This window comes from Eleutherodactylus coqui, chromosome 4 (genome assembly GCF_035609145.1).
Source record: "Eleutherodactylus coqui strain aEleCoq1 chromosome 4, aEleCoq1.hap1, whole genome shotgun sequence".
Taxonomy (NCBI): Eukaryota; Metazoa; Chordata; class Amphibia; order Anura; family Eleutherodactylidae; genus Eleutherodactylus; species Eleutherodactylus coqui.
Window position 1 is genome coordinate 235,857,815 of NC_089840.1, and position 16,848 is coordinate 235,874,662.

At 43.5% G+C, this 16,848-nt stretch overlaps 1 long non-coding RNA gene across 1 annotated transcript; it reads right to left on the bottom strand.

Moving 5' to 3' along the window:
• Positions 1-12,480: 12,480 nt before the first annotated feature.
• LOC136624903 (uncharacterized) lies at positions 12,481-14,523 on the bottom strand. The gene is made up of 6 exons (XR_010792485.1): positions 14,485-14,523; positions 14,065-14,130; positions 13,785-13,850; positions 13,458-13,499; positions 13,261-13,305; positions 12,481-12,524 (listed from the first exon to the last, which is right to left on the bottom strand). It is a non-coding gene; the product is annotated as an uncharacterized lncRNA (long non-coding RNA).
• Between the last annotated feature and the right edge of the window lie 2,325 nt (positions 14,524-16,848).

Consider the following 16,848-nt stretch of genomic DNA (forward strand, 5'->3'; position numbering starts at 1 on the left):
GTTCGAGAGTGTTGCTATACCACAGGACCCTGGCGGACAAACTGATGGTAAAATTCCCATCCGACAGCGCTAGTGGCCGAAGGCGCAGTTCCGAGGGCCAGGTAGCAGGGGAGGCGCGGAGATCAGGCAGCATGTACAGCACAGGCAGGGGAACATTCTCTAGGGCCCTGGACAGCTTTATGGCTCCCCAGCAAGACTGTGTCACCGCTCCCCAGTCAAAGCTAAGTCGGCGGGAGCACTGTAAAAGGATGGTGAGGGAGTACGTAGCCGATCGCACGACCGTCCTCCGTGACGCCTCTGCCCCCTACAACTACTGGGTGTCGAAGCTGGACACGTGGCCTGAACTCGCGCTGTATGCCCTGGAGGTGCTTGCTTGTCCTGCGGCTAGCGTCTTGTCAGAGAGTGTGTTTAGTGTGGCTGGGGGAATCATCACGGATAAGCGTACCCGCCTGTCAACCGACAGTGCCGACAGGCTTACACTCATCAAGATGAACAAAGCCTGGATTTCCCCAGACTTCTCTTCTCCACCAGCGGACAGCAGCGATACCTAAGCAATACGTAGGCTGCACCCGCGGATGGAAGCATCGTTCTCTATTGCCATCAAAAACGGGGACCTTTTTGCTTCATCAATCTGTGTATAATATTCCTCCTCCTCCTCCTGAAACCTCAGATAATCACGCTGAACGGGCAATTTTTCTTAAGCCCACAATTTTTATACGTTTCAATGCTCATTAAAGCGTTGAAACTTTCACCTGAACCAATTTTTATTTTAACTGGGCTGCCTCCAGGCCTAGTTACCAATTAAGCCACATTAACCAAAGCGATTAATGGATTTCACCTGCCCTCTTGGTTGGGCATGGGCAATTTTTCTCAGGTACATTAGTACTGTTGGTACACCAATTTTTGGGGGCCCTCACCTACAGTGTAATCAAATGAATTTTTAGCCCACCTGCATTACAGCTGACGTTACATCAGCTGTGTTGGGCACTGCAATGGGATATATTTATGTACCGCCGGTGGCTTCCTGGCACCCACCCATGCTGTCGGTCCACAGGAAGTTGTAACTGCATGTGTCCACTTCTAAAGAACCCCAGTCTGACTGGGGCATGCAGTGTGGGCCGAAGCCCACCTGCATTAAACATGACATTACCTCAGCTGTGATGGGCAATGCAATGGGATATATTTATGTACCGCCGGTGGCTTCCTGGCACCCACCCATGCTGTGGGTCCACAGGGAGTTGTAACTGCATGTGTCCACTTCTAAAGAACCCCAGTCTGACTGGGGCATGCAGTGTGGGCCGAAGCCCACCTGCATTAAGCACGACATTACCTCAGCTGTGATGGGCAATGCAATGGGATATATTTATGTACCGCCGGTGGGTTCCAGGGAGCCACCCATGCCGTGGGTCCACAGGAAGTTGTAACTGCATGTGTCTACTTCTAAAGAACCCCAGTCTGACTGGGGCATGAGGTGTGGGCCGAAGCCCACCTGCATTTAATCGGACGTTACCTCAGCTGTGATGGGCACTGCAATGGGATACATTAATGTACAGCCGGTGGGTTCCAGGGAACCACCCATGCTGTGGGTGCACACGGAATTCCCATTGCGGAGTTGTACCTGCCTGTGACTATTTATAAAAAACCGCGGTCTGACTGGGGCATGCAGACATCTTGACAGAATGAATAGTGTGTGGCACATAGGTTCCCCATTGCTATGCCCACGTGTGCAGCTCCTGATGGAGGTGGCACAGGATTGGATTTCTTATTGCTTCTGTACAGCATTGTGGGCTATTGCCCCGCCCCTTTTATAGAGGGTCGCTGCCTAGCCGTGCCAACCCTCTGCAGTGTGTGCCTGCGGTTCCTCCTCATGGCAGACGCACTTATAAATAGACATGAGGGTGGCGTGGCATGAGGGCAGCTGAAGGCTGGGCAGGGAGAGTTTGGTGTGCGCTGTGGACACTGGGTCGTGGGGGGGGGGGGGGGGGGGTTGGGCAGCATGTAACCCAGGAGAAGTGGCAGCGGAGTGTCATGCAGGCAGTGAGTGTGCTTTGTTGGAGGTAGTGTGGTGCTTAGCTAAGGTATGCATTGCTAATGAGGGCTTTTCAGAAGTAAAAGTTGTTGGGAGGGGGGGGGGGGCCACTCTTGCCGCTATTGTAGCTTAATAGTGGGACCTGGGAACTTGACATGCAGCCCAACATGTAGCCCCTCGCCTGCCCTATCCGTTTCTGTGTCGTTCCCATCACTTTCTTGAATTGCCCAGATTTTCACAAATGAAAACCTTAGCGAGCATCGGCGATATACAAAAATGCTCGGGTCGCCCATTGACTTCAATGGGGTTCGTTACTCGAAACGAACCCTCGAGCATCGCGAAAAGTTCGTCCCGAGTAAGGAGCACCCGAGCATTTTGGTGCTCGCTCATCTCTACCCACAATCCAAACCCCATTATCTTCCTCCAATGTCCTACAATCCAACCCCCATCATATTTCTCAAATGTCCCACAATCCAACCATCATCATCGTTTTACAGTGTCCCACAATCCAATCCTCATCATCTTTCTCCAGTGTCCCACAATCCAAGCCCCATCATTTTCTTTCAGTGTCGCACAATCCAACACTCATCATCTTCCTCCAGTGTCCCACAATCCAACCCCTATCATCTTTCTACAGTGTCCCACAATCCAACCCTCATCCTCTTTCTCCAATGTCCCACAATCCAACCCTCATCCTCTTTCTCCAATGTCCCACAATCCAACCCCTCTCATCTTCCAGTATCCCACAATCCAACCCCTCTCATCTTCTTCCAGTGTCCCGCAATCCAACACCCATCATCTTCCTTCAGTGTCCCACACTGAAACCCCTATCCTCTTTATCCAATGTCCCACAATCCAACCGTCATCCTCCTCCAAGGTGTACTCCTACAGTCCCGCAGTCATTCACCTTCCTGCTGTCTCGCTCCTCCAGTGCACTCACACTGACAGACAGTGCAGACTCTGGAGACCACAGTGCCTGCAGGCTGTCTGCATGCGAGGCTGAACCATGCCATGGCATGGTTTCGGGACGCAGGTCCTACAGGCTCCACTCACTTAGTACCCTATGCACTGCCGCCCATTGGTCAGTCTTATGTGTCCTCTGATGGTGCCTCGTCGACTTGGTAGGATAGGAGTCAGGAAACATCCAGCTCCTCGCCTTCCCCGGCTGCTGCCACTTTGAAAATATGACTTAGAGAAATAGAGCTGAGTGCTAACTCACTGCTAAGGGGTCCTGAAGGACTCGGAGACACAGGCGCTGCGCACCGCTAGGTCAATACTATTTTGTTTTATTTTCTGTTTATCAGTAAGAAAGTCCTATACTCTCGTTTTATATTTCTCGTTGCTTTTTTCTTATACGTCTTTTTTACCCCATAAAGGCTTTCATGACTCTTTTCATGCTTAAATAGTACTTCTAATTCTGTATAATGCCTAGGTATTCTATACCATGCCTAGGGACATTATGTAGCATATTTAACTCAAACACACATTTCATACTCTGCCTAAAAGCCTTGCACGTTCCGTAGATTTGCCTATGCATTCTATACAATTCTGCTTTTCACACTCTGCCTGTATTCAATGAGCTCCCCCTAGTGGTGGCTGCAGAAAGCCAGAATGTAATCTCTTTTTTAAACTCTAGACATCTGGAGACCTGTGTCAGGAAGTTAGAGCTCCAACCCCTAGATTTTTTAATAAATTGATTACTACAGTATTTATGACCTAAAAAGGACATGGTGTGGTTGCTCACACTAAACCCTAACTGCACACACATAGTATTTAAAGGGGTTGTCCAATTGTCAACTATTCATGGCCTATCCTTAGGATAGGCCACTAATAGTAAGTCAGTGGGGTGTGACACCCAGGACCCCTACCAATCAATTTGTTGACAGGGCAATGCGCGTATGCACTAAGCTGATTTCTGCAGGAGGCAGGCCTGGTATTACATGCAAAATTCTCATTCACTTCAATGAGAGCTGTGCCTGCAATACCAAGTCTGACCTCTACAGTGGAAATGGAGCTGTCTGCTTTCTGCAGATATAGGCTCAGTGTATAAAGCACAGTGGCCTGTTAAACAGCTGTTTGGAGGGGGTCATTGATTGCAGGTCCTCACTAATCTACAATTGATGGCCTTGCCCAAGGAAAGCTCATCAATAGTTGTCAACTAAACAACCGCTGTAAAACCTTTACAGAATCTCTGTCTCTTCTGGCAGAAAGCTCTTCTGCAGGGTGTATCTTCTGCGGGTAGTACATGTTGCCGAGCAAGCATGTGATTCCTGTACGGGTGGCCACTATCTGCGCACATGATGCTACATGTATAGATGGGGTCCTAGGATATTCTTTCTGTCCTACCTTAGGATAAAACCTTAAGAATACTGCAAGCTATGGCGGCTTGGGGGAGTTTAATCATGTAAGTGTATGCCTGGCCATGGGTGACTATCCCGGTATGTGATGTTCTACTTACCTTCATCTATTGATGGACGTCCGTTACCAGAAGTTGTGACCACAGCGGCCAATCATGTCATATGATTGTAGAAAACAGTGTTTTGGTCGTACGGAAACCCCTGAAACTTCTCATGATAACCCATCTCGGCCGGTGGTCCTGGTATCCGGATACTTTGTCACAACCCGCTGTCCTTGTATTAATGTTGCTATAACATTTTTATTTAGATTCTTCCATTTTTTTAAGGTTTTGGGTGTTTAATGATGACCGACCGATGCCGCGCCGTTGCGTCTGGTTTCCTTCCAGGACGTTTTATGACACGCTTATCCGGTTTGTTGCATTATTTTGTTTACTGAAAGTGACCAATATATCGTAGTATTATTTCAGCGTTCTCATTTAGGACAATGCTCTGCAGCCTCTGGACCTTCAGCGATTGGGAAACTACAAATCCCAGCATGCCTTGCACAACAGCTGGAGATTCACAGGTGGCAGAGCAGGTATTCAGAGCTGTGACTGTACGGTAAGTCTGGTGCATATTCCCAGATTATTACCCTTATATTACTTTTAATCGGAGATGATTTACATTAAGTATGTATTAGAAACCTGTAGCTATTCAGCAGTTATGGTACTGTATCCCTCGTTCTTCCTTGCTGCCTAGAATCGGATAGGCATGCTGGGACTTGTATTCCAACAGCTAGAGAGCTGTAGGTTGTCTGTAAGTTCTGTTGGTAAAGTTCACTGGTGCCTCCACCCCATTACCTTACACTATATAACTACTCTATCCCCAAACTGGTAACTGATCCATCCACTGCTAACTAGGAAATGGATCTGAGGCTGCATTGCTTTAGGACTTTTTAAAGGGGTTGTCCTATATCAGCACTTCCAAGCTGAGATGAGAAACTTGCAGCTGGTTTCCTGACCACCTCGCCAGCCGTTACAGAAGCAGCAGAGTTCAGCAGTCGTAATTTGTTTCCATAATTCCCACTGAAGTAAATGGGTGTTACAGAAATGGTGTAAGGCTTCCATGCTTGGCTGTTTCCTTAAAGGAATATTCCACGGGATAGAGGATAACTAGCTGATCGATGGGGGTCCGACTGCTGGGATCTCCACCGATCCTGAGAATGGGGGTCTGGTTGGTCCCCAAATGACAGGAGCGGAGATCACACAGGTGTACTGCCATTACCTTCACTTTAATGAAAGCATTGGAGACTACCAAACGCTTGAACTTGGCAATTTCCTGCGCTCTCATTGAAATGAATGGAGCAACAGTGCAGCTGCGCGATATATACTTTGTTCATATGGAATCCGATCAGACCCGTCCTTCTCGGATCCCAGCGGCGGTCAGACCTCCACCGATCAGCTAGTTATTTTCCCCGTGGCTAACTTGTTGAACCCAGATCCCCCTTTCAGTTGTGGAGTTAGCTGCAGGTTTCTCATCTCAGCTATAAAGATACATTAACTAATTAATAAGCACAGAACTATGGGCCTAAAGCAGCATGATGAAAGTGGAGATTCACTTTAATGGGGGTTTACCCACAACATTTCTTTATGGCATTTCAACGAGATCCTAAGAACAAGAGTATTTACTGCAATGGAGCATGACCCCCACATGCATGGGAATAGGTACCGAGCATTGATCGCACTTCCTCCACAGTGTAAGAGAAGCATTCGCACGTGCCCCCTTGTTCTGCTCTATTCTGTTACACTTAGCTTTGAGACATAGTTTTGCCGAATGATGTCTATTCCACAGCGCTGTCTGTTCGATTCTGATCAGTGATCTAGAAAGCACATGTTTGTGAACCCTGCACAATGAAACAGCCTTTCTACGGATACTTAACATTTTGGGATGAAAACACGAACTCCAGAGCGCCATCCATTGTGACAAGCTGGAGTTCACGTTCTCTGCACCGTAATCGCAGGCATGCTTCTGGTTTAGAACACAGCTTATTTCTAATCGTGATTGTTTTTTTCCCCCTTTTTCTGATATTTCGATCTGGAATTGGTTTATTTTCTTTACTGGTTTGTAAATCGCACTATACTGTATAATCAATATATTTTAAGAAATTGACATTTTCATGGTTTTGCTTTCAGTCTGGTGTTGTGGTGTTCTGTCCTGGACAAATAAAGGCGGTAAAAGAGTGAAACAGAATCATTGCCAAAAAAAGTTAAAATAATCCAAAAATATATTGTACACCCCCACCTTACTGGGACCGTAGGGACTCTTTAGGGGTATGGGTGGATTGGAGCTCAAGGATCAAACTTAGGGTTACTCAGTTTGGGTTAAAAAAAGGCAGTTTAGGGGCAATCTAATGACAATCAAGGAGAAGAAAGTCCACATAAAAGGTCAACAGCAAGGAAATCAAAGTAGTTAATATGTTCGTATTCCTTGGGCTCCTCATTGATCATAGTGTCACCACGACAGGTGAGATAAAGCGTCTATTAGCACTGGGGGTACAGCCATGGTGAGCATGAACCCAATATGGAAGTGCAAGAATGTCTCAGTCACCATCCAAGGAAGGTTAATCATAGCCATCGTCTTCCCGATTGCAACATATGTCTGGGACGCGGACATTGGGGATACCAGACAGCAGAAGAATTGACACTTTTAAGCTGTGGTGTTGGAGGAAAAGTGTACGAAACCCCTAGACAGCTAGCGTCACCAACAAATAGACTGTCTTAGACTGTAGCAACCCAGAGGTGTTCCTGGAAGGCAAGATCACGAAACAGAGACCGACTTACTTAGCGTATGTGATGAGGGCGAATTTGCTGGAAAAAGTGATGCTACTTGTAACTGTCAGTGGTAAAAGGAAATCGGGAAGACAAAAGACACGTTGGCTGGACGCCTTCAAGAAGGACACGGGAATGGACATCAGGCAATTGAAAGCTGCCATAGAGAAGCATGGAGAGAATTACAGAATGTCCAATAGTCGGAAACGACTGAACGGACAGAATTGGAATTTGGAATAACCAATGTACAAATCTATGAATGGATAGTACAGAGATCGCTCTAATGATCTTTTACAGGACTGTAACAATGATTAAGGGACAAATTATGTGTATTAGATTTTCGGAGATGAGACCTTGACCCATATAATTGCATATAAGTTTTACTTTGGGCTGTTTTTTGGCGTTGCTTTATTAAAGCAGAATTTGTAAACAGATTTTCTAATTTACCTGCATTATTTAAAGGGGTTGTACCAGAATTTCAAGTTATTCCCTATCCACAGGGATAACTTCCTGATGGGTGGGGTCTCACTACTGAGACACTTGCCAATCTTGAGAATGGGACTCCCGTGCCCTGCTCTCATATCACTGCGGGAGTCGCTTCTCCCTCTACAGTAGGTTTACTCTGAATGGATGCGCGGTCAGTGCTCAATTCATTTCAATGGGCCAACGAAAATATTGAATCTGTTCTTGCTCGGGTATCTTAGCAGTCCGATTTGAAAGTGAATGGAGCACTAAGAGGGGGAGGGAGCTCCTTCCCTGACCTCCTCAGCATGTATTTTCAGAGGGCCAATAGATTGCCACGGCAACTACATCCGGGACTGCCATAGATTGTAATCGTTAAAGTCTCTAGATAATACACTGCAGCACAGAACTACAGTGTATTATCTGAGCGATGATGAGATTACATGTTCAAGTTCCCTACATCAATGTAAAAAAAATTAAAATAGTAAAAAAAAGGCAAAATTAATAAAAGATTGATAGCACTGCATCTGTAACAAGCCGTACAAAAAATTGAACACCCTTTTTAGTGCACATAGCAAACACTATAAAAAAAAGCCTAAAAAAACTCCCCAAAAATAATAAATTATGCAATATATTATATGTTACCCGTAATGGTACAAATAAGACTTACAGCTGGCCATGCACCGACCAAGCCCTCATACTGCTAGATCAATGGAAAAATAAAAAAAAGTTATGGTTTTTCAAAAGTGAAGATGAGAATCCCAAAAAATTAGATCCAAAGTCGGCTGCATCCTTAGGCTGGATTCAGACGAAAGTATATTGGCTGGGTTTTGACGCCCAGCCGATATACACTACCGTTCAAAAGTTTGGGGTCACCCAAACAATTTTGTGTTTTCCATGAAAAGTCACACTTATTCACCACCATGTGTTGTGAAATGAATAGACAATAGAGCCAAGACATTGACAAGGTTAGAAATAATGATTTGTATTTGAAATAACATTGTTTTTACATCAAACTTTGCTTTCGTCAAAGAATCCTCCTTTTGCAGCAATTCCAGCATTGCACACCTTTGCCATTCCAGCTGTTAATTTGTTGAGGTAAGCTTGTGAAATTGCACCCCACGCTTCTAGAAGCATCTCCCACAAGTTGGATTGGTTGGATGGGCACTTCTGGCGTACCATACGGTCAAGCTGCTCCCACAACAGCTCAATGGGGTTCAGATCTGGTGACTGCGCTGGCCACTCCATTACCGATAGAATACCAGCTGCCTGCTTCTGCTGTAAATAGTTCTTGCACAATTTGGAGGTGTGTTTAGGGTCATTGTCCTGTTGTAGGATGAAATTGGTTCCAATCAAGCGCTGTCCACTTGGTATGGCATGGCGTTGCAAAATGGAGTGATAGCCTTCCTTATTCAGAATCCCTTTTACCCTGTACAAATCTCCCACCTTACCAGCACCAAAGCAACCCCAGACCATCACATTACCTCCACCATGCTTAACAGATGGCGTCAGGCATTCTTCCAGCATCTTTTCATTTGTTCTGCGTCTCACAAACGTTCTTCTTTGTGATCCAAACACCTCAAACTTGGATTCATCCGTCCACAACACTTTTTTCCAGTCTTCCTCTGTCCAATGTCTGTGTTCTTTTGCCCATCTTAATCTTTTTCTTTTATTGGCCAGTCTCAGATATGGCTTTTTCTTTGCCACTCTGCCCTGAAGCTCAAAATCCCGCAGCCGCCTCTGCACTGTAGATGTTGACACTGGTGTTTTGCGGGTACTATTTAATGAAGATGCCAGTTGGGTACCTGTGAGGCGTCTGTTTCTCAAACTAGAGACTCTAATGTGCTTATCTTCTTGCTTAGTTGTGCAACGCGGCCTCCCACTTCTTTTTCTACTCTGGTTAGAGCCTGTTTGTGCTGTCCTCTGAAGGGAGTAGTACACACCGTTGTAGGAAATCTTCAATTTCTTAGCAATTTCTCGCATGGATTAGCCTTCATTTCTAAGAACAAGAATAGACTGTCGAGTTTCAGATGAAAGTTCTCTTTTTCTGGCCATTTTGAGCGTTTAATTGACCCCACAAATGTGATGCTCCAGAAACTCAATCTGCTCACAGGAAGGTCAGTTTTGTAGCTTCTGTAACGAGCTAGACTGTTTTCAGATGTGTGAACATGATTGCACAAGGGTTTTCTAATCATCAATTAGCCTTCTGAGCCAATGAGCAAACACATTGTACCATTAGAACACTGGAGTGATAGTTGCTGGAAATGGGCCTCTATTCACCTTTGTAGATTTTGCACAAAAAACCAGACATTTGCAGCTAGAATAGTCATTTACCACATTAGCAATGTATAGAGTGCATTTGTTTAAAGTTAGGACTAGTTTAAAGTTATCTTCATTGAAAAGTACAGTGCTTTTCCTTCAAAAATAAGGACATTTCAATGTGACCCCAAACTTTTGAACGGTAGTGTACGTCGTCTCTCTCTGCTGGGGGGGAGGAGGCTGGAAGAGCCACGAGCAGTGCTCTGAGCTCCCGCCCCCTCTCTGCCTATATTCATTCTTCGTTTCATCAGTCATAAGCCTGCTAATAAATATCACCATATCCATAGGGTTCCATAAAACAATATTCATATATACCCAAAGTGTAGCAAGAAATTAATCACTGAAATGACCAGTTGTTTTATATATCGGATTCACTATTAACCCCTTAATGACGCGGCCCCCTTTTTTTCCCCATTTTTGTTTTTTCCTCCCCCCGTTAAAAAGAAAAATCATAACTCCTTTGTTTATCCATCGACGTCGCTGTATGAGGGCTTGTTTTTTGCGGGACGGGTTGTATTTTTCAATGGTGCTATTTAAAGGGACTAAAACATGCGATGCTTTGATCGCTTCTGCAGTATGACATAATGCTGTAGCATTACATCATACTGCAATTTGACAGGCAGTCTATCAAGCCACCCCACTGGGATGACTTTAGAGGCAGTCTCCCAAGGCAGCCCTGGGGCCTTTCAGAAGGCCCCCGGCTGCCATGACACCTGCACGGCTCCCCCGATCTCACCACAGGGGTGCTGCACGGCTGATTGCAGCTATTGCTCGCAGGTGTCAGCTTTAATAAACAGCTGACGCCCGCGCTGTATGAAGAGGGGTTGCCCTGCGACCTTTCTTCATACATACCCCGACGCTCCAGGATGTTAATGTACGTCTTGGAGTGGGAAGGGGTTAAAAGTATTGAAGCAATAGATTGTAAGTGCAGCAGCCCATAATCCACACTTATGTTCAATAATACAAGGGAATATATAGATTAAATAAACCAAAAACGAGGGATAACAGAACAATACAACAATAAACTTTATGAATGAAAAAACTGAAAAAAATTCAAGGCAAAACAATGGAAACAAGAACACTTGGAGGAGAGGACGACACAGCAAAGGAAGCGCTGCATCATCAACCAGGAAAATCTGAAAAAAATACAAAAACCAACATAAATATTTAAAAACCGTTATCACAAAGACAATTATAACATAAACTAGAAGAATCTGCCCACAGAAATGGTAGACTAGATGAAGGGCATAAAATGGTACTCAGTATTGAGGCCTCCTGGGGACAATCTATCCAGGTTATGAATCCACAGTACTTCTCTTTTTATGAATAGCCATTCCCTGTCCCTACCTCTTGGTGTGACAGGAACATGATCAATCACTTGAAGTCTAAACTGACTGATGTTATGTTTTTTTCAAGAAAATGGTTTGATATTGGGTGTCCTTATTGCCCGTTCTTATGGTGCTTTTATGGTTTGTCATTCTTGTCCGGACCTGCATCGTGGTCTCCCCAACATACGCCAACCCACAGGGGCACAGGATGGGGTAGACTACGAAGGAGGACCATCAAGTGTATCTACCCTTAATCTTATAACGTTTACCCGAATGCGGATGACAAAAGGAATCCCCCCTGACCAAGTTGCTGCAACAGGCGCAAATGTAGCAAGGGAAATTTTCATTATTAAGGGCAGCCAAAACTCTCTGAGTGTCAGTCTGAGAAAAATTTGAAGACACGTGGGTCACTAATCTGTCCCTCAGGTTGTATCTCCTATAGGACATAAGTGGCCTGTTTTGAAATTCCAAGATCTGACTGTAAATGGTGGAGAGTATGGACCAATGCTTGTTGAGGATATTGGAAATATGTCCGCTCGAGGTGCCATATGTGCTGGTAAATGGAATTCTGGATGGAAAAATGGTCTTTCTTTCTCTTGGGGACCACGAGTTCACTCCTTTCCTTCCTTCTCACCTCTTCAATAGTTTTCTTGATTAAATCAGGGGGATATCCCCTACCAATAAATCTATTCCCCATTTCAACTAATCTTAGAGAGTCATCATCAATCCAACGAACCCGTAGGAGCTGGCTCCAAGGGAGCGAATTGACCATGCTCCTTGGGTGATTGCTGTCGTAATGTAATGTACTATTACGATCTGTGGGTTTACTGAAGAGGTCTGTTATCAGTTTTTTTAACTCTCATACAGAGAACCCATTCTTGAATATCCTATTGGGACACCCCAGCATTAATAGTGTATGGGGAGTATGCCTCATCTATGAGGTGAAGCAGAAGCAGCTTGTGCTGAAGGATGTAGAAGCCGATTGTACAGCATTAGATAGGATATTCATTGCTGTCAATCAGGACTGTGTAATACTTATTTTTGCCTGTGGCAGCGCTGCAGAGACATTGACCACTTGTTACTGTTATCCCTCAATGCCAACCATCTAGTGTGGAGCAAATACAAGTCCTGGACGGTATGATGTCCCAGTCTGGGGAGTCTCATACTCACTTGTTACTCCAGGGTCTTCACGGTGCAGCAGCACAAGATGGATCTAAATAGCCTAAATTTAGAAAAAAAGAAGTGTGAGACCAACAAGAACAGACAAATGTTGTGGCGACAGTAGAGATTAGTGAATAGGGTTTATACTAAAGAAAAGAACAATAGTGGGGAGCCTCATCAGAGATGACAGTGGAGGCTGGAGACATAAAGGAGCTCAATGGGGCCTATTCATAAAGCCTTGGATGACAAGATTTTGTTATCCAAAAGTAGCAATTTTGGTACATGTGCCAAAACTGAAACTTTTGAGGCATTTAATTGTGCCTTGGCACTTTTTCAAAATTGGGAAAGCCTCGGCTTTAAGGGGATGGCTGCGTCCAGCTCGTCACATTTGCTATAATCTTTGGCAAAAACAGGCATAGATTATAGCCCAAACCTACTCAACCCTATAGCTGGCATATGTTAGCATCTGGAAGCTCGCACCTCTTAACACATTTGTCGCTCATAGATTAGCACAGTGTTTGCTTAGACCGGCGTGTGAAGCATCAATCTAAGTAAATAGACCCCGATGGTTGTGATGCATGTAGGAGGGATAGGAGAGACACAACCTCTGTCTTCCTTGCATTCCACCATGTACAGTTCTATGGTAGTATTAATCTAATACCTAGTAATCATGTGAATGTTATAACATGTGCTTTGTACATAGGGAAATGCAGCAGAGAAACAAAATGTGTCCTCCCTGCTTCAAGGAATCTCAATGAAAGAAATGCAAAGTAAGCATTATTGAAATTAGAATTTACCGAGATGGAAGACGGCTGCTGGTACGGCGGCTCTCGCTGCTCCTGCTGTGGAGAGAAATATCAATGGAAATACTGTAAATATCCAGTTATATAATAGTTTTAGGCAGTGGTGTAAATTGTGCTGTATAATATCTGTAAGTTAAAGGGGTTGTTTGGTTACCGGACAACATGTCCTCTTTAGCACCCATTTTACTTACATGTTTCTCCGTAGGCATTTCGGAATCCACCATTTTTGGGTTCTGAAAACAAGACATAATCAGATACAATGGATGAGAGGAGAACAGATGACATTATCAGTCCATAAGATTCAACATATAGATATTGTTCTGTGTAATGTTCTTCAGCTACTACCATAAATGATACAACACTACCAGTGTGGAGTAGAACTGTTTTGGGTAGAACTTTGCAAAAAAATCAGTTTGGGTTTGTTGCAGACCAAACTTTTAGCAAGGTTTGACTCAAAAAAAGGTTTCACTGATTCGGTTTGTTCAACAATATCCTGCATTATAAATCCAGCTCTGCACCTTATAGAATCTTCCTGAAGTGATTCCTTGCTTGTCCAAGCCTCCTTTACACTGTGTTGTATAGGCCTATAATGGAGAACGCAGGTCCAGTTATAATCATTGATAATTGCTCAATTGGAAACTTACAAAAAAAAATCTCATCTATAGAATCTGTTCCTACCAGACTGAAGGACCATAAAATGCAGATCCAATAGTGAAACCGTCTGGACAACCCTAATCTACAATGTTATAAAATGCATATAGTCACCACATAATATGTAATAATAAGCTTTCTACCAACCTGCAGATGGTCTCTTCTACCAGATCTAAGGTCTCTATCTCTTCTTCATCCTCCACATCTTCCTCCCTTTAGAATAAAAAAGGTAAAACATAGGAACAGAATTCTGAAAGCCAATAAGAAAACAAGAACAAAAACCTAAACTACAACTATCTAGTGATTCCACACTTGGCCAGGCCTCCTTTACATGATGTTTCATAGGCCTATAATGGAGAACGCGGCTCCAGTTATCATCATTGATAATTGGTCAAGTGTGAACATACAGAAAAAAAATCTCATCTGTACAATCTGTTATTACTAAGGTCAAGCATCATAAAATGTAGATCCAGTAATGAAACAGTCTTGTCACCTCAAATCTACAATGTTCTAAAATGTATATACGGTAGTCATCATATAATAGGAGACCACAAGCCTTCCACAAACCTGCTGATGGTCCCTCCTTCCTCCTCCTCCTCCTCCTCCTCCTCCTCCTCTTCCTCTTCCTCATCTTCCTCCCTTTTGAAGAAATAAGATAAAATATAGGCACATTATCTAGAAAGCCAATAAGTAACCAAGACCAAAAAGCCAAAACTACAACTATATAATAGACAACTTATATAGCAATTTCCTCATACACTGCTGGAACTGATCTCCCTCTCGTTATGAGCGGGGGGTCCTGATCTATGACCATGGCAGTGGTAGAGAAGTCACATTCACCAGCTGTGCCTAACCTTCTTATAATGTAACCCTACTTTTTCTATAGACTTACGGAATTGGCTGCACACTTGGCCACAAAGACACTTCATTGTATTTGAATCTCCTACAATAGAAAACAGAACTGCGGTTAGAATAATCAATAATTATGTGACGCTACACAGAATCCATCTATATATAACTCATCTCTCTCAGGGAAACACATAGGAATACATTGTAGCATCTCCTCCTCTATATATCATGATAGATAACACAAGAAGGTTGTATTTTATCTAAACATTGTATCCACAACAGCCTCCTCCTATATGACTCCGTAGGGTAACACTAGAGAAATACAAGCATTATTCTATATGGTAAGTACCGGAATAATGGCCTCGCCTCCTCCACCTTCTGCATCCAACTGTTATAAGAAGAAACATGACAAATATTATATATACAGGTTATAGAAAGTACCAGGAATATACATTATACTACTGGCATAAGATATAACATCCAGTACAGTCAAACACTGGAGCTCCGGCCCATAGAGGATAGTGTTATATCTATTGGGTGATGTAAACTAGATGTTGGGGGTAAAAGGCCCAGTAACAGGGGCCACACAAATTCTATAAGACTCTTTACAATGATCACTTTGGAGGAATCAAACCAGTAGAACCCTGTTTTGGGTCACACTTTGCTAAAAGTTTGGTTTGGCATGAACGTGAACTGAGCTTTTAGCAGAGTTCTAGCCAAAACAGGTTTCAACTGGTTCAGTTCATTCAAAATTAGTCCTGAACACTGGTGGATAACACTAAGGGCCATAAAAGCCCTGTATATCACTCTGAGTGTTTTATAGGGCTTTTATAGCTCCTAGACAATGTTATACATGGATTTTAGGGGTTTTGCTGAACTTCTAATTTGGTTCAAGCTAAAGGTGAACACCCACTTGTGTTTTTTTTAACGCTGAAATATCGCAGGTTTTTTTACGTGATTGTCAATGGGACTTTCTAATGTTAAAAATACATTACAAGTTTGTGCTTTGTGATTTTTGTGCGATGCGTTTTTAATCTTAGAAAGTCCCATTGACAATCGCGTTAAAAAAAGCAGCGATATCGCAGCGTTAAAAAAAACGCAAGTGGGTGTTCACCCTAATTCAGACTGAACCAAACTTTTTACAAAAGTTTTGCAAACCAACTGAATTTCTCAAAAGTTCACTCATTACTAAAAATGACACACATACTTCTCATCAGGGAAATCCTCCTCCTCCTCCTCCTCCTCATCTTCCTCCCTTTAGAATAAATAAAATGAAACATTAATACATAATTTGTAAAGCCAATAAAAAAAACAAAACCAAAAAAGCATAAACTACAACTATATAATCGGCAACTTCTACAGCAATTCCCTCACACACTGCTGGAACTGATCTCCCTCTCTTTATGAGCGGGGGGGGGGGGGTCCTGATCTATGACCATGGCAGTGGCAGAGAAGTCACATTCACCAGCTGTGCCCAACCTCCTTATAAATATAACCCTGCTTCTCCTATAGACTTACGGAATTGTCTTCAGCCACGGTGGCCAAGAAACTTCATAAAATTTGAAATTCCTACGATAGAAAACACAACTCTGGTTAAAATAATCAATAATCATGTGACGCTAAACAGAATCCATCTATATAGAACTCATCTCTCTCAGGGAAACACATAGGAATACATTGTAGCATCTCCTCCTCTATATCACTCAGTATGGTAAAACTAGAGAAATACAAGCATTATTCTATATGGTAAGTACCGGAATACTAGCTTGGCCTTCTTCACTTTCCAGAACCATCTGTTATAAGAATAAACAGGACAGATATTATATATACAGTTTATAGAAATATACATTATACTATTGGCATCAGATATAACATCCAGTACAGTGTTGGTCTATTGGGTGATATAAACTAGATGTTGGAGGTAAAAGGCCCAGTAACAGGGGCCACACAAATTCTATGAGACTCTTTACAATAATTAGGGTTGAGCGCATCAAACCAGTAGAACCCTGTTTTGGGTCACACTTTGCTAAAAGTTTGGTTTGGCATAAACTCAAGGCAAGCTTTTAGAAAAGTTCTACCCAA